Below are 13,162 nucleotides of genomic sequence, written 5' to 3' on the forward strand. Positions count from 1 at the left end.
CAGTCCCTCCCAGGGGGAATTGTGATGCTCCATCACAATTTGTGTTTGTTTGAGTTTGATTTGAGTTCATTCCAGCCCAGAGAGAATGCTTTGTGGATAACCAGCCCTGTGCTCTCTGCAGCAGAATCAATGCCTGCAAAACCCAAACTGTACAATTTCACAGATTTTGTCCTCATTTCCAGTCCATAATGTGCCCGTTCAATGCACAGCTCTGATTGTGTTACAGGCCCCTAAAAAGGAGCTTCAGAGAACCCTTTACAACATCAAGGATGGATAATTTTAGTTTTACTGGGCCTGTATGCAGTCTTGGGGGCTGAATGGTTTGTCTTTGAAGTGTTAAGGCTTCTCAACTCATGAATATCATCAGGGGAGTGAAGGTAGCGTAGGAACTGCAAAATCCAGTAGCTGATTTCTGAATAATCTCATTAAAAAACAAGCTCAGTAAAATACTGGAACATATACTGAAAAGATTATACTTAATCTCAGTAGGGAAGGAAAAATAAAGAGGCTGAACTTTTTTCCCTCCCCCTTCAGCATTTTCCAACAGAAATCTGTTGAGGCTTATATCAAACATGTAGGATGGTGCTCACCTTTTTTGGAGCTTAAAAAGACCTTCATAAGAATAATAACCTCCTGGACATAGCTCTAGAAAGGTGTTTATCATCCTGCTTTTTAAACTGCTTTTTTTTTTTTTTTTTTCCCAATGTCATATCCTCCAGACTGAGGATGAATATCTAATCCAAGTCTAAAAAATATCTTTATTATTGAGCATCACTCCTTGTAGTCACTCCCCTCCCTTACTGAAGTATCAAATAGAAACTTAAATCTTGCTAAATGGTGAAAGTCCTCTTTGGCAGAGGATGTGCTGTTCATCCCCCATTCTCTTTAATGCCTTGTTAACAACAAATAAAGAAAGAAAGAAACAAATCCCCCCAAGATAAATGTTTGTCGTAGAAGCTCCAGCTGGAAAGATCTTGTGCCTGAGGAGGGTTTGTGGAACATGTGAGATGGCAGGATCCCAGTGGGGCTTTTCTTCTCATCCCTGAGAAGGAACAGGGAAGAGCAGAACAGGAGTTTCATTTCCACTCCCCACTTCTGATGACACGTTCGATTAGGCCTGCCAGCAAATTGCTAGAGAAAACATATGTTTTGTCATACACTGGAATGATGGCTCCTCTGGTGAATTTAGGAATGTGATAAGGAAGTTTTCAGAGCGGTCTCTAAGTCCCTATTGCTTTGTTAACATTTTTTAGCATCCTATTAATCACTCTGTATGAATCTGTCAACAGCTGATATTATGGATTAAGGAAGATTACAGCTCATTGCTCCAGTGGCTGTTTTCTTTAGGATTTAACTCCATGGACACTTTGCCATTCACCTCCCTCTGACAAAACCAGCCCCTTGCTTTTGCAACCACTTTGCAGTGCTTCCCTGACTAAGAGTGGGTTTACTTTAAAAAGTATCAAAAATGCTCATCCAGAAGGGAAATGTTTTGATTTTGTTATTTCTGGAAGAAAGGATAATACACTTTCAGTGCTGAACAGATCCACAAGAACCTGATTTACAGATGTTTCCATGTAGATAAATCTTGGCTTTGTTTTGTCATGCTTGTGCAGATCATGTCACTTGTTATTTGGGGAAAGGGGGTGTTATTTGAGGAAATTCAGAAAAAAAGTTCTACATGTGTAATAAATTTAACTCATAGACTTTCTCCATTGTTTACTATCAACAACAGGTCATTCTCCAATTCTATGTATCTGTTATCCACTCTGGGATATAAAGAAATCCTTGTGACTCCTATGATGCAACATAAAGCAGAATTAACACCAGAGAATCAAACAACTCATCTATGAATAACCTTCAGACTAAAAATTATTCACCCAGACTTACCCCCTTGGGCCAGGACTTGTTTTTATACATAAAAACAATAACGCAAAAAATACCAGTTTTGATCTAGACATTCTTCCTGAGCTCACTTAATTCTTACAGCTTGTCTCCAAGGCCTTATCAATCCTTGCTCCCTTCTCTGGCAGAGCATTTCCCCACCACAGCCTCATCCCAAAGCAGCCAAATTAAAGAAAGCTTTCCTCCTGTGCTCAGAAGATGCAGGGTCATGGCCAGCCTCGTTCCTGGCTCACCTGCAATTCCTGCCAAATATTAATGCAGGTTTCTTGCTTCAGAGCCTCGGGTGACACAAAGCTCCTCTGGGTGTTTTACTGGGAGCCTCTCACCCCATTACAAATGTCTTAAAACAGCAAGCTCTGCCAGAGCCTGCCTTCTCTGCACTTTGCGTAAATTATCCCTGGGCCACTGCTTAATGTTTATTATTTCTGATGCTTTGAAATTTTAAACTGAGGGCATTAATATAACCTACAGGACAAGGCCAGGGAAAGGGGTTAATTGGAGAGGAAACTCTTGCTTTGCTGTATGGGAGAGCTGTATTTCACTCCCCCTAAATAACCCCCAGCAAATATAGTCCTCAAATTCATTCTTGTTTTGGTGGGAATTTAAATAAATCTTCCAGTTCCATCTCTTGGCCACAAATTGCTTCTGAACATAATTAGCCTTTCTACTGGTACTGGAGCCTTGTTTATTTATGTGTCAGACCCTAGAAAGTGTAGGAATATATAAAATTTCACTCAGACTTAGACAAAAACTCCTCCTTGACCAGAATCCTGTACTTTCAAGGGAAGGAAGGAAAGTAAGGAATATAGAAAATAGTCAATTATTCTATATCTTTCTTATACTTCCCCCACCCTCCCCTGCCTTTTGGAAACCTGCTGGTCAGGGACCTCCTGTGCTGAAGGCTGCATCCAGGCTGTCATCGCTTCTCCTTGCCTTTCCTCATTCATTTCCCCAATTTCTTTCCATGTGTATTGCAAAAAAAGCACCAATAAATCCATTTCAATGCCTCTGCACAGTCACTTTTTATCTTGGTGAAAGGTACCTCCTTTTTTTTATGAAATTTCCTGTAATGTGAGGCTCATCTGGCCAACTTTCATATATACTCACACTGCAAAACAGTCACCTTCTGATTCCAAAATCAGGCTAGAAATTATTCTAGAGATAATCTGCTGTTCAGAATCTCTCATTTGGCTGTTGAACAGAGAGACATTTCAGTCTGAGAATGCAAAGGAAAGTTTGTGTTTGTAATTAAGGGCCTCCCCTGTTCCTAGGGTATCTGTATTTGCACAGGGCCCTGCCATTGGCTTTCCCAGGCTGGCCATGATCACTTCATCTTCCTTGGAACCAATTTTCCATCTTTAAAACCTTCCTTTCCTTGCAGGCAGGTCATGAGGCTGGATCCATTACTGCAAGTGAGAGGTTTTATTACTGAGGTGGTAAGTGTCATGCCAATACAATAGTAATAATAAATAACTTCTCTAAAAGTGTAAAAGGGCCTGACATTATTAATTGCATTTCAAGCTCCTGCAGCATGTGTGGATCAGGATTGAATGCAGAACAGACCAAGGGGTTTTTTCTTGCTTGAGTTTTTGCTCTTTGGAAAGAAATGTATTTTGTTCAGCTGAAATGTCCTCAGTGCACTGAGCCTGCAACAAACCTCTCACCTGTGCAAGTCCCCATCACTCCCATCAGGGCTCAGATGTCCCTGCTGGGATGCAGAGATGGAGGGACACCCCTCTGACAGGCAGGGGAGTTCTTTCTTTTCTCTTTTTTACCCTTCAACATCAAATGCAGACGCTCTAAATCTTCTCAGTCCTAAGCAGAGATGGTGTCAGATGACTTCAACAGGAGGCAATGCTTTTAGATGCTTATAAAAGCTGTGATTTCCTGCATCTCTCCTGCAGGCTGTCATTCACTGATGAATGTGCAGAGGGCCTCACAATGCCCCAAAAGTGACTAAAGCTCTTGGTTAAAGGCAGAAATTGGTCCCAGGTTCTGCAAGGCTCTGGCACAAAGCGGTGCACAGAGGTTGCCTTGTACATCTGAGTTGAGATGCTCACAGATAAGTTCACTGAGCAAAAGCAGGTCACATCAGCAGATTTAATGTGTCCTTTGAACCTCCTGCACCTCATTTTCTGGCCTCTGCTGTAACATTTAACATCTTTTGATCATTTACTCACAGGCAGTTGTTTCATTACAATGGAAATAAAAATAGTTGACACAAAAGGGTGGAGTTTTGCCTATTCAGAGTGAGAGTGAAAAGTTGCACTCCTGTGTTGGCTTGAATGAAGTGAACATTATTAAGTGGTGACATGAAAAAGACCTCTCAAAGGAGATAATGCCTTCATCCAATTAATCCTCCCTAATGAACTTACCCTTTGGAGGTGGTCAGAACAGTTTCAGTGTGAAGTTTGCTTCCTGTGATCATCTGTGCCAATAAAATCTCGTGAGGAAACTCATGAAAACTGATGTGAATGTGCCTGAAGAGAATTTATTTTGATATTTGACTTGTCAGGAAGAGGAAAAAAAAGCGGTTTGTACTTTTCAACCTGATCTGCCACTGTGCTCTCTCCTGATGATCCCATTCTTTAATAACTCCTCAAATTATAATAAGGCTCCTAGGCATCCGCTTCCCTTTGAATTTGCAGCTGAGAAAATTCCACGTTTGAAACACTTGGAAATGGAGTTTTATTTGATAACCTGTATTTTTGAGGTGGGTAACTACCTTGGTGAACACCTTGATGGTGATTTCAGTAATAGTAGTCTAAAAATACTCCTCTGTCTCTGAGAAATTTGGATTGAGGAAAGAATCCTTTTCCCACTATGTTATAATGATACTTTGCACTTGGGCACATTCTTTAATCAAAGCATGTTTTATTCATCAATACACCAGGCCCTCAATTGGTTTTGTTTAATTGTGGCTTTCTTTATGCCACAGGCTTGGAAGTCCAGCTGTGATGTTTCATTGCTGTTTTGCCTGTGCTTTGGATATCTCGAGATAGAAAGTGCCAGAAAGGGGAAAAGAAATGTCCAAGTTCAACCAAAGCAGAAGTTGTCAGACTAAAACAAATCCAGAGGGAGGAAAAAAAGTCAGAAGGATTGATAAGAAGATTTAAAAAAATCATCTATTTATGATGTGTTGGTTCTTTTATAAAACTGGGAGCTCCTGTTTATCTGCAGTTAGAACTGGTTCTAAAGTGGGATACCATCACCAAATGAAGGCACCCAAAATTGTCTACCTAGCTCCTACCTCTGTTTTAAAACTCATATTAGTGATCTGATTTTCATCATGCCAGTGAGTATTTTTGTAGCCTTGAAAAAAGAAAACATACCTGGAGGTTAGGATTTAAGCTGATAAACTGAAATTCCCAGATTTTAAATATTGGCCACTACAACTTGTCCACTGCTATGAAATGATTCAGTAAAGTCACCATGAATAGCAACTCCAAGTCTTCCTCATCTCCAGTTTAACCAGGAAAAAAGAGATCTTTAATGAGGACAATGGAGCTAATAGCCGGGGAGAAATTATTTTCCAGCTGCTACATGGTTCTGGGGTCATGATAAAATTAACCACTTTGAAGTTGTGCAGCCCAGTTTCATACCTCAGACAAAGAATTGGGATAATTTTTGAGCACTGCAAGCTGCTCATACTTCTCCTACTGCTTGTGGCAGGAAGGAATAGTTTTTAACTTGCACTTTGTTCAATATGGTAGTGGAAAAGCCAGAATATCCAGCCTAGTGCATCCAGGTGGTGGGCACTGAATTAATATTTCTTTTCATATTCTGGAAGAGTGTCTCAATCAAAATGAGACTTTATGGCCTGTTTTTAATTTCACAGTCATAAAGATGAACAGGCAACTTTTCCAGAGAAATAATGAGGTATCACAGAATAAAGCACGTCTCCATCAAATAATAATAACACATTTAATTAAGTGAAAAACTGTACTAGCTCTAACAGATTTTACTGTCTATAATTTATTTCTAGATTAATGGGTATTTTGTAGTCCACCAGTCCACTAAGTATAGTTGGTGTATAATTATGCTTTTTTAGTTATTATTTCTGTTTCTATTCCATGTAGACTAAAAACCACTACCTCCATTCTTTTCAATTAATGTCTTGGTATAGCTTCTTTTAACAAAAACAAAGTTCCTTTGCTCATTTTTTTACCAGACATTTAGACCTGGGGCTAAACCAGCCAATATTTATATTTGTTTCCCTGGTGGTCCCAGGGATGAGCTTGGATTAGAGTGGGTGCTCATCTAAATGTAAAACACTTATAATCACATGTAATTGCCTGAAAACTGGCATCAGGTTAATTAGTGCAGACTGTGGTCCTGAGCTGGACATGCAGGGGCTGCAGTGGCTGTGAGACTTGAACTCAAGCCATCAGGAGGTCCAGAACAGAAAAGGACATTTCTGCTGGCCCCAGTTTTCTGTGCTCCTTGATTTGATCTCCTCTTTAGGGCACTTTGGGTTGTACCTCAGGGCAGGCAGGGGGATATGCTGCTGTCTCCCAGAGCACAAGCAGGTCAGAGAAGACACATTCCCTGAGTTGGTTTAGAAGCTCAGACATGTTTTTTGGCTCGTGGCTGAGCTGATGCTTGAGTGACTCCTATGACCGTAAAAGACACCAATGCATCAGCACCAGCCAACGCCAGAGCCATCTATTTACCCAGGGAAGTGCTGCAATAGATCAATGTTAAATGCTTATTTGTGCTTCACTGCTCCAAGGCACAGAAACTAATTACCAGAGATAAATTAGCCCTTGTGACAATGACTAAGAAATACACGTCCCAGGATAGACCACCTTGACCACAAACACACATAATTCTGCCTCTGACGAGGAGCAGCAGAGGGTTACACGGCTCATCCCTCAGCCAGAGCTCACTCAGGGTGGAGTGCTGCTGGCTTTCTCTGTGTGCTGGAGAGCTGGTGACCATTTGCTGAGCCCCTGACTCTTCCTTTTCCCTACAGGGGTCACTCACCTTGTGTGTTTGCCCAGCTGTGGATTAGCAGCAGCAATAAATAAAACTCCTTATGCAGATACCAGCAGACCTGACTGATGGCAAACCATCCCCAAGGGTTTTGAGTTAACACATGAGCTTATGAGCTTTGCCTTTACACCTTGGCTGCTCAGGAACTGCAGATGCCTTGCTCTGTGAAGCAGTCAGGAACAAATGGAATGTTTTCAATTTGGGGTGTGATTACAAAGCTTTTCTAGATGAAGGCCCTCAGTGTTCCTCATGTGTAGTAGTTTAGGCAGCTGTAATCAGCAAATAATCAGTTGTCAGAGTTACAACAGGTTTGTAATGCCACTGCTTCAGTTATCCCTCACCTGGACCCTTCTCTCTTCCTGCCAAATTTGGTGGATCTGAATCCAGAAACATCTACCCCATCTTATTCCCTTATTCTCTAACTGGAGCTGAGGGACTCAGGATGGATCTCTGGGAGTGCCTGGGAGGCTGCAGAGCTCCTCTAAATTTTCCCTGCAATCCTTGCAGGAGAGAGCTGCTTCCATTAACTTTTTGCCCTGAGCCCTTACAAAAGATCTTGCTAGGCTGGGCATTGCATTTTCCACAAAATGTGTAAAACCAAAGTACAAAACCATTATGGATTTAATTCTGCTCACTGTGCCCATCCTAACAAGCTCAGGGGTGACCAGAAGGAACAACTTGAGTAGGGAAACCTCGGGAACGTTCACAGTGCCTGGGAGAGGGTCATGCTGCTGTCAGTATCTGTGGGAGAGCTCCTCTGTAAGCCAGGTTGACTAAATTGCTCTCAGTTAATTCAGAAATTCACTCTTCCCTATGTCCATGGGAAGTACCTCAGCCAGCTGATCCATCTTAGCATTCCTCTTGCCCCTTTCACCTGGCTGTGTAATCACTGTGGCACCACAGACCCATCTCATGCTGGAGCACAACAGTCCCTCACCTCTTCCCATCCCAAAATTGAACTTTCAAGGACATCCATTCCTCTTAGGACCATATCCCAGTTCTCCTCTCTGCTGAAGGCACCCTCTGGGTTTGGGGTATCAGCACATTTTTCTCCTTTCTGCCAAGATCATTAATGGGAATATTAAGCTGTGTGACTGGCCCTTGAGGAAGACCCCAGAAAATGCCTCCAGGTCTGGTGCTTCTCTGAGCACTCCTAGTTGCTGAACCCCAGGTGTAATTAAGAGGAATAACCTGTATTTTTATAACTGTGTTTTAGCAAGCTAATACTACCTATGAAAAATTGTGAAAATCCCGATTGCTGCCTGAGAAGCTGAAGCATCACTTCTGTCTGTGTGACATCCTCTCTCCACGTGCCTCCCAGCAGAGCAAAGCACTGCTGAAGTTTCTGCAGCCAGACTCGTAAGAGCCCCTGTGCTGGATGGGCTGGACACATCAGCTGTCTCCAGGTGTGGGATCACCGCCCCCATCTCTGCCAAGCCAGCAGGAAAGGATTGGCTCCAGCTCTTGACCCGCTGGGATGTTAGAGCATCTCCTCAAGCTCTGCTTTGCAAGCCTGGAGGTGCAATCCCGAATGTTACCCCTGCCTGGGGCTGTAGCCGCTCCATCAAAGCCTCCTGGCCACGTCGGTGCTGTCGCAGGTGGTTTTCCATAATTTTGTTTTTCAGCAGCAGAGGTCAGCATTGCCCTGCTGATGGACGGCCACGTTCCCACCTGCAGGGAACAGCAAAGCATCACAAAATCACTTTTCATTAGTCCTTGCTCTTCTATTGTGTTGGATTGTGTCTTTGAGCTCCAGCAGCTCCTGGAGGGGCAGGTGACCGAGCCACCAGCTGTGTCCCCTGGGAAGTGACAAGGGAGGCTGCAGGGTGGCCCTGCACATGTTCAGGGTGCCTGGGGACAGCAGAGATGTACTCAGGGTGCTGTCATGGGCCCTGTGGGACACCTGTGTCCACCCAGAGCTGCAGCAGGAGAGAGGCTGATACCCCAGCACCACACACATCCCCAGAATGGATAGGCAGTGGAGCCTGGGGGCCTTGGCTGTGGATCTGAAGTTCCCTATTTGTATCAGGACTTTGCATTTTGTCTTACTGGTTCATGTCTTGTTAAATGGCTGAGGGATGTTATAAACATGTGACTCATCTCTTATTGCATATAGATAATTATAGCACTTCTAAGCAACCTATTGGACACTCTAGCCAGACCATTAAATAATTGCTCATTCTTTATAAACATTGTTTTGACACAAGGTGGATCCAGCAGAGGAAACAGAAATGTGAGCCAATCCTCCAGGGATCTCTCTAATGCCTAATTTCTGTGCTGTGTCCCTAATATTTTTTTCTTGAGCTGGGAAATCCATCTTTCTGACTAGGAGAAGTCTTTATTTTGAAGTGTTTGGGGTTTTTACCTACTTATTGAATGATTCAGCCAGACAGTTTCCAATCTGCATGTTCTGCACCGTGCTGAAGTTACACCACCCTTGACACATAATGAAAATATTGCACACCAACAAGCCAGCAGCTGTGCAAGTCAAACTGGTTGCCTCAGTGTTGTTGTCAGCTGAAATCCCAATCTAATAATAAACCTGGAAGCTGTTGACAGGAGTAGTTTCCATGCTGTCTGGCACTCACTGTGGAGCAGGGGAATGGCACGGAGCAAAGCTGTCCCCAGAAGCCTGAGTGGCCTGTGGGGACAGTGTTGGCAGCCCTGCAAAGCAAAGTGGCTTTGATGTCTCCATGGCTGGAAAAGGTGCTGATCAGCCTTCAGTCTGGGCTGAGGGAAGTGGCTTCTATCTTCCCCTTTGCACTCCAGGAGGTACAGAATTTTAGGAGATAAATTTGGGATGAATGCCTACCAAAAATAAACGGTTGGAAGGCAGATTGGGTGCATCCTGGTAATGAAAAGGAAATTCAGGTGCAGTGGTAAACCTGGTGAGCTTGGCCTTCAGCACTGGATATAAAATTGAAAATCTACATGAAAACACCTCAAAGATGTGTGTGGTGTGAGAGACTTTGTGGGATTGTTCAAGGGAACAATTGCCTAGGGAGCCCAGGACTGAACTCTGTTAATGAACCCTTAATGCCGTTCCCTCAGTGTCCTCAGGCATTTATTGTACCTCATATATTTCTGCACTGTCTTAAAACTTCCATCTCTTGCAGATGATTGCAGGGCCCATGAATATTCTGTATTAGATCCCAAGTGAGAAGTACACCAGTGGGACAAGGATTAACACAGCAGTTTCAGTCTGAAGACATTTGGAGGTGGTGCCACATGGAGATGAAGAACTCACTGTGTGGTGGCAGCAGTCTGGGCCCTCCCTGGTCCCCCACCTCTCCCCCTGCAGATTGAGAGGGGTTTTCTATTGAGTTCATAAAAGAAACACCACACAGAATCCCCTGGCCGTGGCAATAGATTCAATCAGTCTCAGTCCATTAGCTTAACTAATCAATAGCTGTAAGTGCCATAATGCTGCCTCCTACTTCATCACAAAAGCTGAAAACTTACAGGAGGCCACGTGTAATTACGGGCACTCTCTCCATTAACTTCAGGAAAATTAAACAGCCAATATTTGGGTGTCTGGCAGGTTACTTCTCTCAGGAAAGCTGGTACATCCAACTCTAACAGAGCTGATTAATGGGAAAAAAAGGCGATTTTTTATCAAGGCTTTTCATGATGTTGTCATGTCACTGCCACCCCAGCAGCTCAGGAAGTGTTTTGGGTGGCAGGCCTGCATCTCCCCAGCTGCACTTTGTGTTGCTGGCCTCAGCTGCAGGACCTGAGACAGAGATTTGCCCCTGGTTTGGGATGACTGCAAAAGATCCCACTCCCTTGTTCTGGAGTGAGAAAATGCTTGGTGAAAATTGCAAGACATAACACCAAGGGAAAAGATAATTCCCACAAGTAATAGTAACAATAATTAATAGTAAACAATATCAACAACAGCAATTCTCTTCAAAACATTTTTAGCTTCTTCCCATGCTGTAAATCCTCTATCTGGAGAAAAGGTGGCTCCAACACTTTATATTAAGCTCCCTTTAAGGCAGATGTCTGCCTCTGGGTAGTCAAAATTGGACCACATTTGCATTTTTGTGCCTGAAGGCTGGAGGCTGGACCTTTAACCCTGCATCACCAGCAGCATTCCAGAGCCAGGGGTACATCCACAGCCCAGGTCTCTCCACTGGGCTCTGAGTTGTAAACTCATTAACTGTAGCAAGACTGTGTTTCTTCATTTATTTTTGCCATGACTGATACACTGTAAGCAATTCCAGTTCTCTTGCCTTTCCATGTACTCTACCCATCCTTGTGTATCCTAATTTGAAAGATATTCTCTGCTGCCTTCCCCCACTCTTCCCAGTTCTCTTGGAATCTGGATGTGACTGCAGCAGGAAGACAAGCACCCAGAGCATGGCCAGGAGCTGACTCCTATCACTGAAATCAGGAGCAAATCCTGAAGTGCTTCTTTTGTCATCATTAACTTCACCAGGGGTTGTCAGAGCAGAGACAAAATCAAACCCAAGTGAAACTCCAAATATGATCTGCAGAGCAGGCTCATCCCAGGGTAGAGATTGCAAAGAGAATTCCTGCTCAATGAAAGCATGAATGCACTTATACATAAAGAAACTCAGAGGCTTTTGTCTGTGGGAAGATGAGAGGTGAGTAGGGTTCAAAATAACAAGGTGGCAATGTAGCTTTCTAATAAAAGCCTGATGCCTTTAGAGTAACTGGTCCCAGGTTTATTTAATCAGGAAAATAGCTGGGAGTTTAAATAACTTACAATACAAAGTCTGCACAAAGGAGAGAGTGAGCAGGCTGGGTTGGATGTGTCCGTATCTTGCGGAAGGATGTGAATTTGAAAGAAGCACTGACACTTGGAAACTGCCTACAATGGCACCAGCTGGATTGAGGGGAGAGATAGAAATGGTATTAAAAAATATTATTTCCAGCAGCAGCTGCAGGCCTACAGGGCAGAAAGGGAAAGGGAGAGCAGGGATCATGGAAAGAGATAAGGAGGGCAGGTGAAGACACCACGCCAGGAATGGCAATTGCTGGGGCTATGACAGGAGAAGGAGCTCAGAGGATGCAATCAGGGACTGAGCTGCTCCTTCCAGTGTGAGCTGACAGCCAGGCTCCCTGCAGGCATCCCCCACTGCCCCTTCCATCCCACACATGGCCTTCCGGAAAATTCCTCTTCAGACACAATTCTTCACATCTGGCTTCAGAACAAATAAATACACCTTCAGTTTAAGGCTTGAGGAGATGACTGTCATTTCTTTAGGAAAGGCATTTCACAGAGGGGGAGAAATCCACAGTACTTCTGGGGAAGCTTTGAGATGGCCTTTTCAGCATCTCTTGCTGAAGCACAAATGGGCTCTGCAGGCAGGAGCTTCCAGTCAAGGCTCCTGTTGGCTCCAAATTAAGTTGTAATTAAAAAAAAATCAAATGACAGCACTGTCCATGAAAAGCTTTCGTGCATTTTAACTCCAGCAATGTTACAGCGCTATGTCAAGGGCTTTTGCATGATCCATGCACCTCACACTGATAAGTAATAGCAAGGAAGCAGTGCTTTTGTATTGATAGTTCACTGTGAACTCCCACATTTGCAATGTTTCTTGGCAGTAGGTAGTATGCTCAGCTCCAAAATTAAAATATTAGTTCAAACTGTAGTAAAAAAATTTGTACAAAGTAGTATAAATTAAAGCATGGCTTTAACTTATAATTTATAGCCAAGCTTCAGCACAGCTTTGGAGAGCAACTTTTTGCATTGGCAGGTGGTGATAAAGCAAGGGGGAATGGTTTTAAACTAAAAGGGGGCAGGCTTAGATTAGCTGTTAGGAAGAAATTATTTTCTATGAGGGTGGGGAGGCCCTGGCACAGGGTGCCCAGAGAAGCTGTGTCTGCCTCTGGATCCCTGGAAGTGTCCAAGGCTAGGTTGGACGGGGCTTGGAGCACCCTGGGACAGTGGAAGGTGTCCCTGTCCATGGCAGGGGGTTGGAACAAGATGGTCTTGAAGATCCCTTCTAACTCAAACCATTCTGTGATTCTCCATAGCAGACCCCAATGGGTTGCAGACCATCTCACTTTCCACCTGGAATGGCAGAGCTCCAGGGCCTAACTGCCTGTGACAGTAGACCATAACATCTAGCATTAAAAAAAAAAAAAAAAAAGATATGAAATCATTGTTAATAGTGGTTTGCAAAACTGTCAGTCTGTTTCTGTGGTCCTGCCTGCAGTTTGTTTTGTGGCTGTGAGTTGCACAGTGCCATTAAAACTCACTCTGCTGGATGTGCTTGCTGAGAATGAAGGG

At 43.6% G+C, this 13,162-nt stretch overlaps 1 long non-coding RNA gene across 1 annotated transcript; it reads left to right on the forward strand.

Annotated features, from left to right (window-relative positions):
* Positions 1 to 7,776: 7,776 nt before the first annotated feature.
* LOC147652304 (uncharacterized) lies at positions 7,777 to 12,550 on the forward strand. The gene is made up of 2 exons (XR_015288926.1): positions 7,777 to 8,030; positions 8,117 to 12,550. It is a non-coding gene; the product is annotated as an uncharacterized LOC147652304 (long non-coding RNA).
* The last annotated feature ends 612 nt before the right edge of the window (positions 12,551 to 13,162 follow it).

The sequence above is a fragment of the Cyanistes caeruleus genome, chromosome 7 (assembly GCF_971803275.1).
Source record: "Cyanistes caeruleus chromosome 7, bCyaCae1.hap1.1, whole genome shotgun sequence".
NCBI classification, from domain to species: domain Eukaryota; kingdom Metazoa; phylum Chordata; class Aves; order Passeriformes; family Paridae; genus Cyanistes; species Cyanistes caeruleus.